Source organism: Cotesia typhae, unplaced genomic scaffold (genome assembly GCF_013202065.1).
Source record: "Cotesia typhae breed Kobodo isofemale line unplaced genomic scaffold, CoteBio_Ctyphae contig_48, whole genome shotgun sequence".
NCBI lineage: Eukaryota > Metazoa > Arthropoda > Insecta > Hymenoptera > Braconidae > Cotesia > Cotesia typhae.
In genome coordinates, this window is record NW_027423756.1 from 2,012,242 (window position 1) to 2,026,452 (window position 14,211).

Here is a 14,211-nt window from a genome sequence, read left to right on the forward strand (position 1 = left end):
GAATTTCAATGTGTGTCAACCGGTACGCTGCAGCGAATAATCATTACATGGGGGATGACGTTTTTGATCGGAGCAAAGATGAGTCATACCTAATGTACTATGACGTTAACAATTTATATGGTGCATCAATGAGCATGCCATTACCAAAAGGTTCGTTTGAATGGGTAGAGGTTGATTCTTGTGTAGATCAGTATTTGAATGGGATTGATGAAAGTGTTGGTTACATACTGGAAGTAGATCTTGATTACCCAGAAGAGTTGCATGATCTACACAAGGATTTACCTCTATGTCCTGAACACTTTGTTCCACCAGGTAGTAAACAATCTAAATTAACAACAACGCTTTATTCAAAAAAATTATGTAATTCATTATAAGAGTTTAATACAATGTCTCAGTTTAGGTTTGAAATTGATTAAAATTCACAGAATATTAAAATTCAAACAATCCCCATGGCTAAAACCATACATTGATAAAAACACAGAGTGCCGAAAAAATGCTAAAAATGATTTTGAAAAAAATTTGTTTAAACTAATGAATAATAGTGTATTTGGCAAAACTATGGAAAATGTAAGAAAACATAAAGAAGTATATTTAATTACTAAATGGGAGGGGAGATATGGTGCTAAAGCCCTGATTTCTAAACCTAATTTTCATAGTTTGACAATTTTTTGTGAGGATATGATTATAATTGAACTTAAAAAAGTTAATGTTTTTTTTTAATAAACCAATTCATGTTGGATTTTCTATATTAGATTTATCAAAAATATTCATCTATGATTTCCACTATAATTATATTAAGAAAACTTATCCAAATGACTCAAAATTAATGTATACAGACACTGACAGCTTAATTTACCATTTTACTGTACCAGACATCTATAAAGACATCAAACGTGATCTGTCAAAGTTTGATACCTCTGACTATCCTGCTGATAATATTTATCAGATGTCGTTGGTGAATAAAAAAGTTCTGGGACTCATGAAGGATGAAAGTAATGGGAAAATTATGTCCGAATTCGTTGGTCTCAGATCGAAATTGTATGCTTTTCAAATCTTTAATCCTAATGAAGAAAAAGATAAAACTAAGAAAAGAGCAAAGGGAGTCAAAGGTTCAACTTTGAGAACTATTACATTTGATGACTTTAAAAAATGTCTGAATGATCATGGTAATTTATTACACGAGCAATATATAATTCAAAGCAAAAATCATGAAGTATGGACTTCAATTCAGAAAAAATTTACATTGAGCTGGGGAGATGATAAACGTCAACTATTGAAAAATAGTACAGATACTTTGCCATGGGGGTATAAACTATCAGATGATTCCAGAATGGAACCTGAAAATCCGACAGACAAAATCAGAAAAATAAAATTCAAGAAAAGAAAACTAATATGAATAATTGTAACCTTAGTCAAGTGTTTATAAAATAAAAACAATGAACAATGTTTTTCAAAATATGTGTTTTTTTATTAAATACTAGATATTACATAATTACAGGTTAGATTTATCAATCCAGCTGTTATGGTTGTTATCAAATCCCAACCATTTAACAAACAATTTATTTCCATGTTTTTTATGACTTTTTCAACTAGATAAATATCAGCGTACTTGACTTTATTGAGTTCTTCATTGTAGAATCCACCTTCGATTGGTTGATCCTGATAGTCCACCAGTTTGTACATTGTTGGATTTGTATTTAAAACTTTATCAACGGTAAATATTTCAGTTTTTGCAAAAATTTTGCTTGATGATGCAAAACTCCTCGAAGACATGACCAAAAATGCAAAAGAAGATCACTTGGCACTACTTTATCTTGGTGGAAAATACAATCAATTTGAATTTATGAAAATTTGAATGAGATTTTAAAGTTTAGTTATTGTATCTGTATAATGATAAGAATAATAAACTTTTTTTCTCTATAAATATATAACTTTTTCAATTATTTTACTAAGTTAACTATTAATATTATAAGTAGTATTTTTGTATCTAAGTTAATGATAAACTAATGAATTTATACTATAATACTTCCACGCTATGTTAGAAGCAAGTATTATGAAAGGTTAAAATATATCGATAATCGAACATAACTTTCCGTATATATATATATATATATATATATATATATATATATATATATATATATATATATATATATATATATATATATATATAAGTATGTATTTAACATACATCAAAACGGAACTTAGATGAAGTGGTGGTGAAACGTATGAGGTGAGGTTACATATCACGAAGAGGGGACAGACGTCGAATATCCGAAGAAAGCAGAGAGAAAAAATATATATAGATATACAGTAAAACGTTTGATTCTGTCATTGATCTTTATGGGAAATTACAGGGTATATCTTATTTTATTAAACGTGATGTTTAGATTCTTATAAAAACTAACACTTTGAATATTTTTAACATATCTTTATTATATAAGAAGTAACATGGTTTCCGAGAATGTGAGAGATCTTACATTCACCAACACAACTTAGCACAGGTGAATTCAATACAATAGTCAAGCAAAGTTTCAATATGACATTTGCAGTATTAGTAGTTTTCGTTATATTAATCACATGTAATAAAATAGACAACTTCAACATAATTATAATGATAACTAAGAAATCTAACTATCATAAAAATATGATCAATGATTTTTGATTGGTTGAAAAATTACACACACGAAGTTTAAATTTCTCATACTATCTTGATAAAACAATTGTACTGGTTTAAGAAATGCTAGAATTTTAAACTTTGTGCTTCACAACGCCTAATTTTTCAAGGAATAAAAAGTCAGAGACCATATTCTTCCAGCAATCAAATTTTAAGTTAATTTTTCAACTGTTTTAATTAATCTTATTTTATATAGAAGATTTTATTTCCACTTACCTTAATGAATATAATTGATATGCATACAATTACCAATAAGAACTTATAAATAAAAAGTAGTAGTAATTTATAAATAAAACCAATAAAAATTAAAAATTTTTTTGTTTTTTATTGATATTTTTTTGAATGCAATAATATGGATATATGATTAATCCATATGTATAAATTTATTTCAAATATACATACAATAATATAGATAACACGTATATATAAACTCATTTTATAAAATAAAATAATATTTTGATAGATAGATAAGTTTTCAGGTAAATTACTGAGTATTTTGGTACTTAAAAATATTTCAGATACATGTAAATTGAAAATATCAGTACAACTTGGGTTTGCTGATTTGTCAGATAAAAAGTCTTAATTGTTTTTTTAATTAAAATATTCAGTAACGAATAACTTTTCTATGAGACAAGTGTATGAACACAATTTGAACTGATATTTTCATTTTTTACATGTACCTAAAATATTTTTATGTACCAAAATGCTTAGTATTTTACCTGAAAGTCATAAGTAATAAAATTATAATGAAAATCAGCGATGACAGTAAACTAATGATCCTCATTATCATCATCATCATCATCACTGAGATAAATAACCTCAACTCGCTGCTGCTGCTGTTGTTGTTGCTGACGTTGCTGATGTCGCTGCAGCAACTGCTGCTGAAATTCTGATGTAAACAATTCTTCACGGTTGATGATATATGGAAACGTTGAAAACTCTAGATCAACTTTGAACCAAACTGTCTTTTCTGCAATCATCATAGATTCCGCGTTGACGTTTGCAATGGTTATTTTAGCACCATTTAAGTCACCAGTCAAAATAAATTGACGCTGTAAAGCCAATTTCATGATGTCCATTAAGACCAGATTTGACATTACCATTTCCATTTCCCAATCAACAGGTGATATGATGAGGTCCACATCCAAGTTTGGAACAGCCATGGTGAATTTTCCTTTAAGAATTGAAAAAAGTAATCAGTAACACTATACAGGACTCAAGGAAAATTGTCTTTTTTACAACTATTTAAGAAATCCAAAAACAAAAGTATTTTCAAGTAAAAAGTTTGAAATAGAAAAGAAACACTACTCACCTGGATTTGACAGATCAACTTCGCACAGAAAAAAGATCAACTTCCCACAGAAAAAAATTAATGATAAAAGAACTGGGGATTCACTCAGAATTTGAAAGAAATACTCGACTGGGTTATATTAAAAAGTTATATTCACGATGATTTACTAATGAAGTTTGACTATGGGTCCTCTGACACTTTCTTATATAGAGCAGAAAATACAATTACAATTTGATGTTGGTAACAATCGATGTGTATCCGTGAGAGGTACATAAAACTTATTGACAACGTAGTCACTTATTTTTAACATAGATAGTTGTTAAAAAAATTACTGCGATGGAATTCTCAATGTTTTTAGTGTTTTACAGGTGTAAAACAACATCTTAATAATCATGAGTTTCAGCAAGTTTGATAATTCCATCAATAGATTGTTGTTCTATAAAAAAAAAATTTTTTTTATATGGAATTTAAAAAATTGCGCATTACAAAATCTATATTTTATAATATTGTTACTGTCTTAAAAGTATCTTATTACAACAAAATAACGGAAGTAAAATAAACAATTACTGCTACGTCGTAACGACTTAAACAAAAATTATTTGTTCGCAGTTTATATGATGTTAAAAACAATATCTCCAGTGCAGAAGACTCATATTTCTTATGTTAACCATGAAACTTTAAGATTATTTTATCTTTTAATAAATAATAACAACATATCAATAAAAATATTTGCCTGCTATTTATGCCATTGAAACACGCTTTGGCGCAGAAGGTTCATGTTTCTTATGAATGATTATGTTAACTATGAAACTATAGGATTATTTTATATCTTAATAAATAAGAACTACAAATTAACAAAAATATTTACTTGCTATTTGTGACCTTGAAACACTCTTTAGTACAGGAGGATCATGTTTCTTATAAATTATTATGTCAACTATGAGACTTTAATATTATTTTATCAATATTTTAATAAATACATGGAAAAAATTAAAGAATGTTGTACAAAAAAAATATGTAGGTTATTTGAAATTTTTTTTTTATTTTTCTTTTGTTACAAGATTCATAATTCAACTCAAAAACAGTAATATACTTTAAGAATATTAAATTAAATATTATATAAATAATTTTCGATGAACCATATCTGTAATCGCTGAACATTTTCCATTGCGCAGTGGTAATCATCGTACAGTATGTAACAGTGTTCATTTCCCTGATGCTGATGACATTGTAAAGTATTCGGTAATTTGTTGATTGATGGATACCCCAAACATTCCAGATCAATAACTTGTTTTGTTGGACTGCAAAAATTTTGAATCCACTCTTGTTTTTCATGTCCTTTTACGTAAATAAATTCATAATCTCTTGTGATGATGTCAAGAACATCTTTAACATTATCGTATGATATAGATCCACTGTCCCATGATAAACCATGAAATTTATCAATTAACCACGTATTTATGCGTTTATAAATATTTGGCAAACTGCTCCACCCTGATTAAAAATATTGATTGAAAAGTATTGGGAATCAGTCACCCTATGTGAACTGTATATCTATATATACATGAAAAAGAATTGAAATTATTCAAAAGTATTCTAATTTCATCATTTTCAATCCTTTTCAATCAATATTTTTAACCAGGGCATTTACAAGGTGGCTTGAAAATTTTAATGTTAAGTATGTTAGACCGATCAGGTATTTTATTCATAGTAATTGCTGCGAGTTCTTTCACCACAAAGCGATTGTTTGGAATCTTGAACCCTTGCACATCAATAATTATTTCTCCAGTCATTTTTTTCAACGATACATATGAATTTTTATCACTCACAAAAAATTACTGAATATTTTCTGAAAAAGTCGGTCTTTTATATGATTTATCCCCTCTCACATATCATGGAAATTAGTATTTTTCTATACGCTCTTGAAGTTTCTGAAATTTTTCAGTTATTTCCAATAGTTTTTTTGATAAATTCTGTTTATCAACACAATTCGAGCACAATACTTTGGTTCGAACAATATTAATAACTTCTAAATTTTTTTCCAATGCAATAATATTGCGCACAAATTCACCAATAGCATCAGGAAGAACGTCACCAAACACTCGTTCTATCAGATCATCAAAATCCTCACAAAAAGGTTGATTACTCCACAAAAAAACTCGTTCTTGTTCACTCAATTTATCCATATTTTTTATTCTACTCATCCTTCTTGCCGGCTGGTTAAAAATAAAATGATCAGAGAAAACAACCAATTCAGGAGTTATAAACAAGTTGTATGATGAATTTATGGAGAGGGCTGAGGCAGAGTCGGCCACGCATGGCAGACAACCAACCACACAAAAACAAGCACCACCGGTCGGTAAAACAGACATCAACCCTATACCATCAACCAGCGGTAAAACAGACCTGCCCTGACTCCCTGTCCTACCGACAGATGGCAAATATGTCCACCAAGTTCTGAAGAGCCTCGATGAGGTTATGTTGTGCCATTTTGGAACGAGAATCACTACTGTCTTACACAATATTATAGGTTATGTACACTGTTTATAGGTTATATACACTGTTTATAGGTTATATACATTGTTTATAGGTTATGTACACTTTTAAAGGTTATGTCACTGTTTATAGATGTACACTACACAATAGTTTTTGTACACTGGACTATACTCGCGTACTTCACAACACTGAACTTCATTATATTTTATAACACTGAATACTGTTTAAACACGAGAGATGTACATCGTTTTTGTGAAGTACGCTCTCGGCAAGCTGCTTATATAGGCAGAAAATACTGCGCAGTTACCCCCCACTCCTCTACCTCAAAACGGTTTGTTGACATCATCTACTACGCAGTTAGAAAATTCTAGAACAGAATGAGTCATCTACTACACAGTTAGAAGTAATGCAAGCTGTCACCAGATGGCGTTGCGTGAAATCCTTCTCGCAAGTAGTTGACATAACTTCATTTTAAATATTCATGTATATAGAACATGGATATACCATACTACAAATGCGTAATCCTGAACTATTGATCTGTTATGGCTGAGCCGAAGGCAGGTTAACAGTTAAGGATGCTTTTTTAACCTCAAAATGTTGAACTCAAATTCAAAATGGTGGATAGCAGCCATCAAATGGCGGATTCAAAATGGTGGATAGATTTAAATTACAGAATTCAGCACCAGCACCACCTATAACCTCGATAAAAACCTCATCCATACCTCAAAATGTCATACATATCTACCACCGGCAACACCTACTGTCGGTAAAAACAGGCCGCCCATATCTACAGACGATACTTATTATGACACGAGCATGCGGTCGGTAATACAGATCCCTTAACATGGATATAAACCCGCAAATCTGTTTTACTGATTGAGTAGCACCTCCCTGTTTAACTACTAGTAGTTAAAAGTACGAATCTGAAACTTGTTTTCAAAAAATTCTATTAACTACGTGCTATTTTGTCAAATATATATTTTTTTTTCATTCTAGTTCCGACGATAACTATACTTATACTACTTAAAAATCCGTCATTTTATTTATTTCAGGTCAGAGGAAGAGATCAATCGACTTGCAGCAGTCAAGTCCGTTTTTTTTTTGGAGAGAAGAACTTCAGCGCTATTTTTCTAATTTAAAAAATATTTTTTTTTTGTTCTGATTTACATTTTTGTGTAGTTGATAAGTAATAAAATAAGTATAAAAGAAGTTTTAAAGCATTAGTCATTACCTTCATATAGAAATAAAATTTTTAAAAATAGTTTAAATTTTGGGCCGCTAGACCACCGGGTCCTTTAATGCAATATAAAAAAATATTGCAGAAAATTTTTTGTAAATCATTGACTTGCTTTACGGTTTCAAATAATTTTTTTCTAGTAATTAATCATATGAATAAAATCAACTGTTAATTGAGGGGGAAAATACGTGTAGAAGTAAGTTTCCATATATAATAGTTAAATTTGTCATTAAAGACAAATTTTTGGAAACTGGGGGAAATAAAGGATAAAGGGGGGAGGGGAGGACCTTTACTCAGTAGGAATTTTCGGTAACTGAAAAAGTAATTCGGACAGCCCAGACCGGGAGTCGAACCCGGATCGTTTGGTTACGCGCCAAAGGCTCTACTAGTTAAGCTATCCGAGACACTGTCCGTAATTACTATTCAGTCACCTAATAAGGTCTATCGAGTAATAAACACCACCATCCATCTTACGGTAAAGAGCTGATTTTATGTTAAATTTTTAAAGGTACAAAAATTAATGTTATCTATTGAAACTATCAGGTTACTTCCTATATACATGTATATTGATATTCTTTCATATTTTACAACAGTATAACTTAAAAAGGAGCGAAAATATCAGCTGATACACATCGTAGGTTGTCATCCGCCTTAGCAGTTGGTGTGAAGTATGGAACCCACAATTTTTATCTGAAATGAATGGCACAGAAAAATTACTTTTTTTTATTTAATTACGCTGAATATGAACCTCAATTATAAGCAATATTTTTGATTTAACTATTTTTTTTTTAAATAAACAATGTATCAAAAAATGGTAAAAAACCACGACTTTTTTTTCACAATCCTCAGAAAAATGAAAATTTTTCCTTTTTTTTTGGAATTGAGGTTCATATAGAAGATATACATATAAAAAAATAGTTTTTCTTTGCCATCGATTTCAGACAAAAATTGTGTCTTTGATATTGCACACTAACTCCTAAGTCGGATGACAACCTACGATGTGTATCAGCTAATATTTCTGCGATTTGTTAAGTTATATTTTTCTTAAATACGAAAAAATACTCATATATATATCTCATATATATATATATATATATATATATATATATATATATATATATATATATATATATATATATATATATATATATATATATATATATATATAAAATAACCTGATACTTTCAATACGTAATATTGATTTTTTATACCTTAAAAAAATTAATGAAAATCAGCATAAAAATGGCCTTTTACACGTATTTCCTCCTTAAACTCGTCGAAAATCACCGACAAATGTGTAAATTTTGGTTGCTATCTTAACAGTAAAAAATTTTGTGTCATTGCATCAAAAAATTTTGCGTAAAAAATTTTTACGTTTAATATTTTACACTTTTTTGTGTTGATTTAACTCAATAAATGTAAAATCAACGTAAAAAAGTGTTAAATATTTAACATAAAAATTTTTTGACGCAATGACACAAAATTTTTTACTATGTTCATTTTATCGAGAATAGTGTTTCAAATTTTTCAAAATTTTTTTTTATTTTCTTCTTGTCACGTAATGGTCGTTTGCTAATAAATATTTAAGAGATGCGCAATATTCAAATGTACGGTTGAAATAAATTGGCGGTTCAGTTGATTCGATCGGCTTGTCAATTTTTATATCCCTGGTTAAAAATATTGATTGAAAAGGATTGAAAATGATGAAATTAGAATACTTTTGAATAATTTCAATTCTTTTTCATGTATATATAGATATACAGTTCACATAGGGTGACTGATTCCCAATACTTTTCAATCAATATTTTTAATCAGGGATCTCTTTCTTCTCCTTCATTCGTATCAAAAAATATTTTCCGGAATTTTACTGTCGATGATTTTGCGCGTTCTAATTTTTTTTTCATTACAAAGAAGTTTAGCGATACCTTTTCTTGCGTTGTTCATATCACTTTCATCAAATGGACACAAGGAACTTGTAATGATGCAGTGAACCCAAGTAATTACATGAACGCCACAATTATCCCACGACTCTCCCGGATTGGTAGTTTGTAAGGGCACATCTCCTGGTTTCACAAGTTTCCATTCCTCACTAATCGATTGCTGATCTTCTTTCCAATATTCTTTTACTAATGTACAATAACCCTCAATTAATTTTTCCGGTACTTTTCTTGTTTTCCACATAGAATCAATATATAAAAATATCTTATGGTCTTTTATAGTAACTAAAAGTGTCGAGTGATTGTTATTATCTATAGGCGAAACCCATACACCGTATGATCCCATTTTCACGCTTTCAGCCCAGCATCTGAATCCATTTCCTAATTTTTTTCTATCCATCAGATCAGTAGAAAAAAATGTTTCTAAAACTAATATTTTGAAATTTTTTAATCTTGCGATATCTTCAAATAATTTTAAGCTAGCATATATTATATTGTCGTCTAATTTTTCATTTTTTTTTAATGTTTCAAAATTTGTTTTTGTTAAATGGATGCCATAAATAATTTTTTCGTTATCTGGAAAATTCTTTGGATATTAGATAGTGTTAGAAAATAGATTTAAATATGTGTCAGTTTTTTTGTGGTCAGAATATCTTATTTTAGATGCATGAATTTCATTTTCTGCAGTCATTTTATTTAAGTCGTTGGTATCGTCACAGTTTTTTGCCATGTTTTGAATATTTTCTTCTGATTTAGTTTCAACAATATCCTTTTTTAATTTTTTATTTTTTTTTTCGCAGTCATAAGACAATTTTTTGAATTTTTGCTGCGTAAAGTATGCCCCACCTTTCGACCGATCCCACCCTTCGCTAGCAAAAATCCAATCGTCTGCATAATCTACCTGGTTTTCTTTTAATTCTAAATTTTTCCTTTTTTTTTCTTCATTCTGACTCTGCTTTTCTGTTTTTAACGTATGTTGTCGTTCAGTTAATTTACCTTCAATTATTTTTCCCATTTTATCAATAAATCTTGGCAATAAAATACGTTTCTCCTTTTTGGAATAATTATTTTTAACGTCATTGAAAAAAGTCTCTGCAGTAGCGTTATTGTATCGTATAAAATTTACACCTTTATATTCCAATAAACAAAGAATTATCCCCGACCAAAGCAAATAAAATGGCATCAAATGTTCCATCACATAATTGATAAAATCTTCCGAAAAATGTATATTTTCAGTCGAGTTTTCTCTTTCTATGTCTAATTTTTTTACATTATCATAAACTTCATTAAATACCATCCAACAAGCTGATCCATGACGTAATTTTTTGTTTTCTTCTTTCGCATCCTTTGTTGCATCATTTTCATTATCTTTTTCATCGCAATCACTAACATCATTTTCATTATCCTCCACTTCCATGTTATCGTCATCGAAAGAGCTCTCATTATCATTTTTTTTCTTTCCAAAATCCGGTAAAATGTCATCTACAAACTTATCTAAATTTTCTGTACACCATTTATGACTGAAAACCGTGCAACCATTTGTAAACACTTTTTTAGCATCATCAATCGTCGTGCAGTGTATGAGCTGGGAAATCCAATGCAGAGCAATTTTTCTTGTGGTCGGCTTCATTTTGCAATCTTTAATTTTTCTTCTAACTGTGTTGATTAAATGAGTCGAGCATATATGGACAACGACGAAGTTATTATCTTTAATTGTTTTATTTGTTGCAATTTCATATGTCATTTCTAAATATTTTTTTAATGTAAATTGATTAAAACCGAATACAATACCCCGAATGCTTGCCAAACAAAAATCAGTTTCTACTTTATCAATTATTAACTTTTTATCTGTAAAATGACGAAAGGTATTATTAATTGTTAAGAAAAAAATAGATTGGTGATGAGCGTCATGTATAGAAGAAATAAACTCAGCTACTGGACAAGGTCCGTACTCGTTGTGTTTTCCTGGTAGAGAGAGAACATAATATAAAATTCGTTTGCAGTTCAAATTTTTTATCGGTGCAATAATGGTTCCTGTGGCGTCAAAATGGAGGAAAACTTTTTCTTTTTGAGATAGTAGATATTGAATTTGGCGAACAGTATATAAAATTAAAAAGAATGGTTTAAAGCTAATATTTTGGATGTAACCTGCGTATTTATCATGTGGTCGCAAAGTTTCGTATTTGTCCTTTAATTTTTTTATATACATCATAAAATTGTGATCCAAGTCATTACTAGCTCTGTTTTCACTTGAAATTTTTTGAAGAATTGTACTGCTCAGCGCGCGATTACGGTTACCGGCTTCTAGGCATTCTTTGTCTATGTTTTGTAACATATTTAACTTAACTACTCCGGGTTTTTCTTTCTCTAATTTAGCAGCAACTTCTTCACGCTCTTCTCCATTGCAAAATCGGCGGTGTACATCGTTCGAGTCATGTTTGATTGTTCCACATATTTCAACATGGATTTCAATGTCAGTAAAAGGTGCTACAATTGGAGTATAACTAATAAATTTAAAATCTGTACATGAACGATTTTTGCACTTTGCTTTAGCAATGAAATATTTGTTATTTTTTATTTTTTTTTCATAGCACTTATTTTCTAAAAATTTAAAAACACAAAGCTTCAATTTTTCATGACTTTCTAAAATTTTATTAAAAAAATTTGTCCAGCCCGTAGTCAAACGAATTGTTCCATTCCAATACTTTTCCCAAAAAACAGAAGGAATGATTATTTTATCAAAAAAAGTATAAGATCTTTTGTATGAAGTTATGGGAGTGTCAGTAATATCATTGGGATTAATTGTAGTGTCATTTACAGGGGATGATCTACCTTCGATAATTTTAGGAGGAATCGACAAATCTGCATTTAAAAGATCATAATTATTATTATTATCGTGGATAGTTGCAGTAGGGATATCCGAATTATCATCTTCAACTGGATCATTTTCACTATTCTTAGGTAGAACTGTTGAGTGGGATAGAATAAACCCATCAGCGAATTGGATGTCGAGTTCTTCAATATTAATAGATAGATCAGAATGATCAAAATCAGAACATTCGGTGATCATAACATGCGGACTATTAGTTGAAGATTCTAGATCAATTAATTCATTTAATTTATTAGAATTTAAAACTTTATCGCAATCTAAATTGATATTCTCCCCGAACGGTTCCTCTGTACTACCATCATTGAAATTCAGCAAGTTACTCTCACAATTATCAAGATCAGGAAATTCGCAGGTTCTTTCATTCTCATTAATCACTAACGGTTTAGAATCAAAATTATCAGATAAATCATTTAATTCATCAGAATTTAGAACTTTATCGCTGTTTAAATTAATATTCTCATCAGACAGATCCACTTTAACGGAATCATCGGAATGCAGCAGCTTGTTATTCTTTATATCTTCAGAATTCACTGTAAATTGAATGATTTATTAGATAATTGTATACAGTTATAAACAGCAATAGCCAGAAAAAATTAAAAAATTTTTAAATTTTAGAATTCCTTAGTAGAAATAAAAAATTTAGTTATTTTTACCGTGCTATACATATGTAATTTAATTAATTTGACAAATTTAAATTAAAATTTCAATAATTTTTAAAAGGTTAAACCATAAAATGAGCCTACCCGACCTTCAATGAGGTTACATAAGCTCGAAATACACTTTGAAAAGTTTGATAGATCGCGTAGGCTCAATTTATTCTTTCCCACTGCACACAGTTGCTTCACAGGACTCTATATACTCGTTAAATGAAAAAAAAAATATAGCATGTGTGTGATTTTTCAAGACATTTTTTCTCTCATAAAAATTCTCAAAAAACATCGGAATAAATGATCAATTATTCCAACAAGTACACTAGTCACAAAAATAAAAGGATATGAAAAAAAATTCAAAATTTTTGAGTGATTTTCAACGAGCTGTAAATCTGAGGAAAATTATCATAAAGCAAAAAAACAAGCAAATTGCAGCTCTAAGTGACTGGTTTTTGGATATGACATAAAAATTTTTTATTACGTCTGGGTTTTGAGTAATCCTAAGAAAATTACCAAAATAAAAAATTTCTAAATTTTTTCTCATCTAAAGAAAGGTTTACGGGCTTCTAAAAAATTGTTTTTTTGTTTCCTTCTAAATTTCTTCTAGAAAATTTAATGCCCTTTAATTTGACATAATAAAAAAGCCTGTACGATGATTTTCCGCGGAGTTATCGTCAATCACGGCAAAAAAATTGTTTTTTTTTTACTTTAATGATCAATAACTCTGAATGTTTTATAATGTTAATCCATTTTCGTTATTTTCATTTTTTATACCAATTTTTGTATTAGTATAAATTTTTCGTCTCCAATATTATAAGATTTATGATACCCTCATGCCTAGCATACTTTTTGTTTAGTTCATCATTTTTTAGCTTACCATAACTTATGTATCTTGCTTTATTACCTTCTAAACTTAGTGTTGTACGATTGTAAATTCAAGCGGTAGTGAGATTCGGGTTCGTTTTATTTTACAACTTGATCCTCTACTCCAAGGTCTTCTAATCCTTCTATTGTAAAATATTTTTTCCTAAAA

At 29.4% G+C, this 14,211-nt stretch overlaps 1 protein-coding gene and 1 long non-coding RNA gene across 3 annotated transcripts in view; one reads left to right on the top strand and one right to left on the bottom strand.

Annotated features, from left to right (window-relative positions):
- LOC141529552 (uncharacterized) overlaps positions 1-7,655 on the top strand; it is a 137,484-nt gene extending 129,829 nt beyond the window's left edge. Inside the window, exon 3 of the long non-coding RNA XR_012479616.1 lies at positions 7,517-7,655. This is a non-coding gene — a long non-coding RNA (uncharacterized LOC141529552). The remainder of the gene's footprint in view (positions 1-7,516) is intronic.
- LOC141529515 (patj homolog) overlaps positions 1-14,211 on the bottom strand; it is a 769,735-nt gene that overhangs the window by 563,082 nt on the left and 192,442 nt on the right. The window lies entirely within an intron of this gene.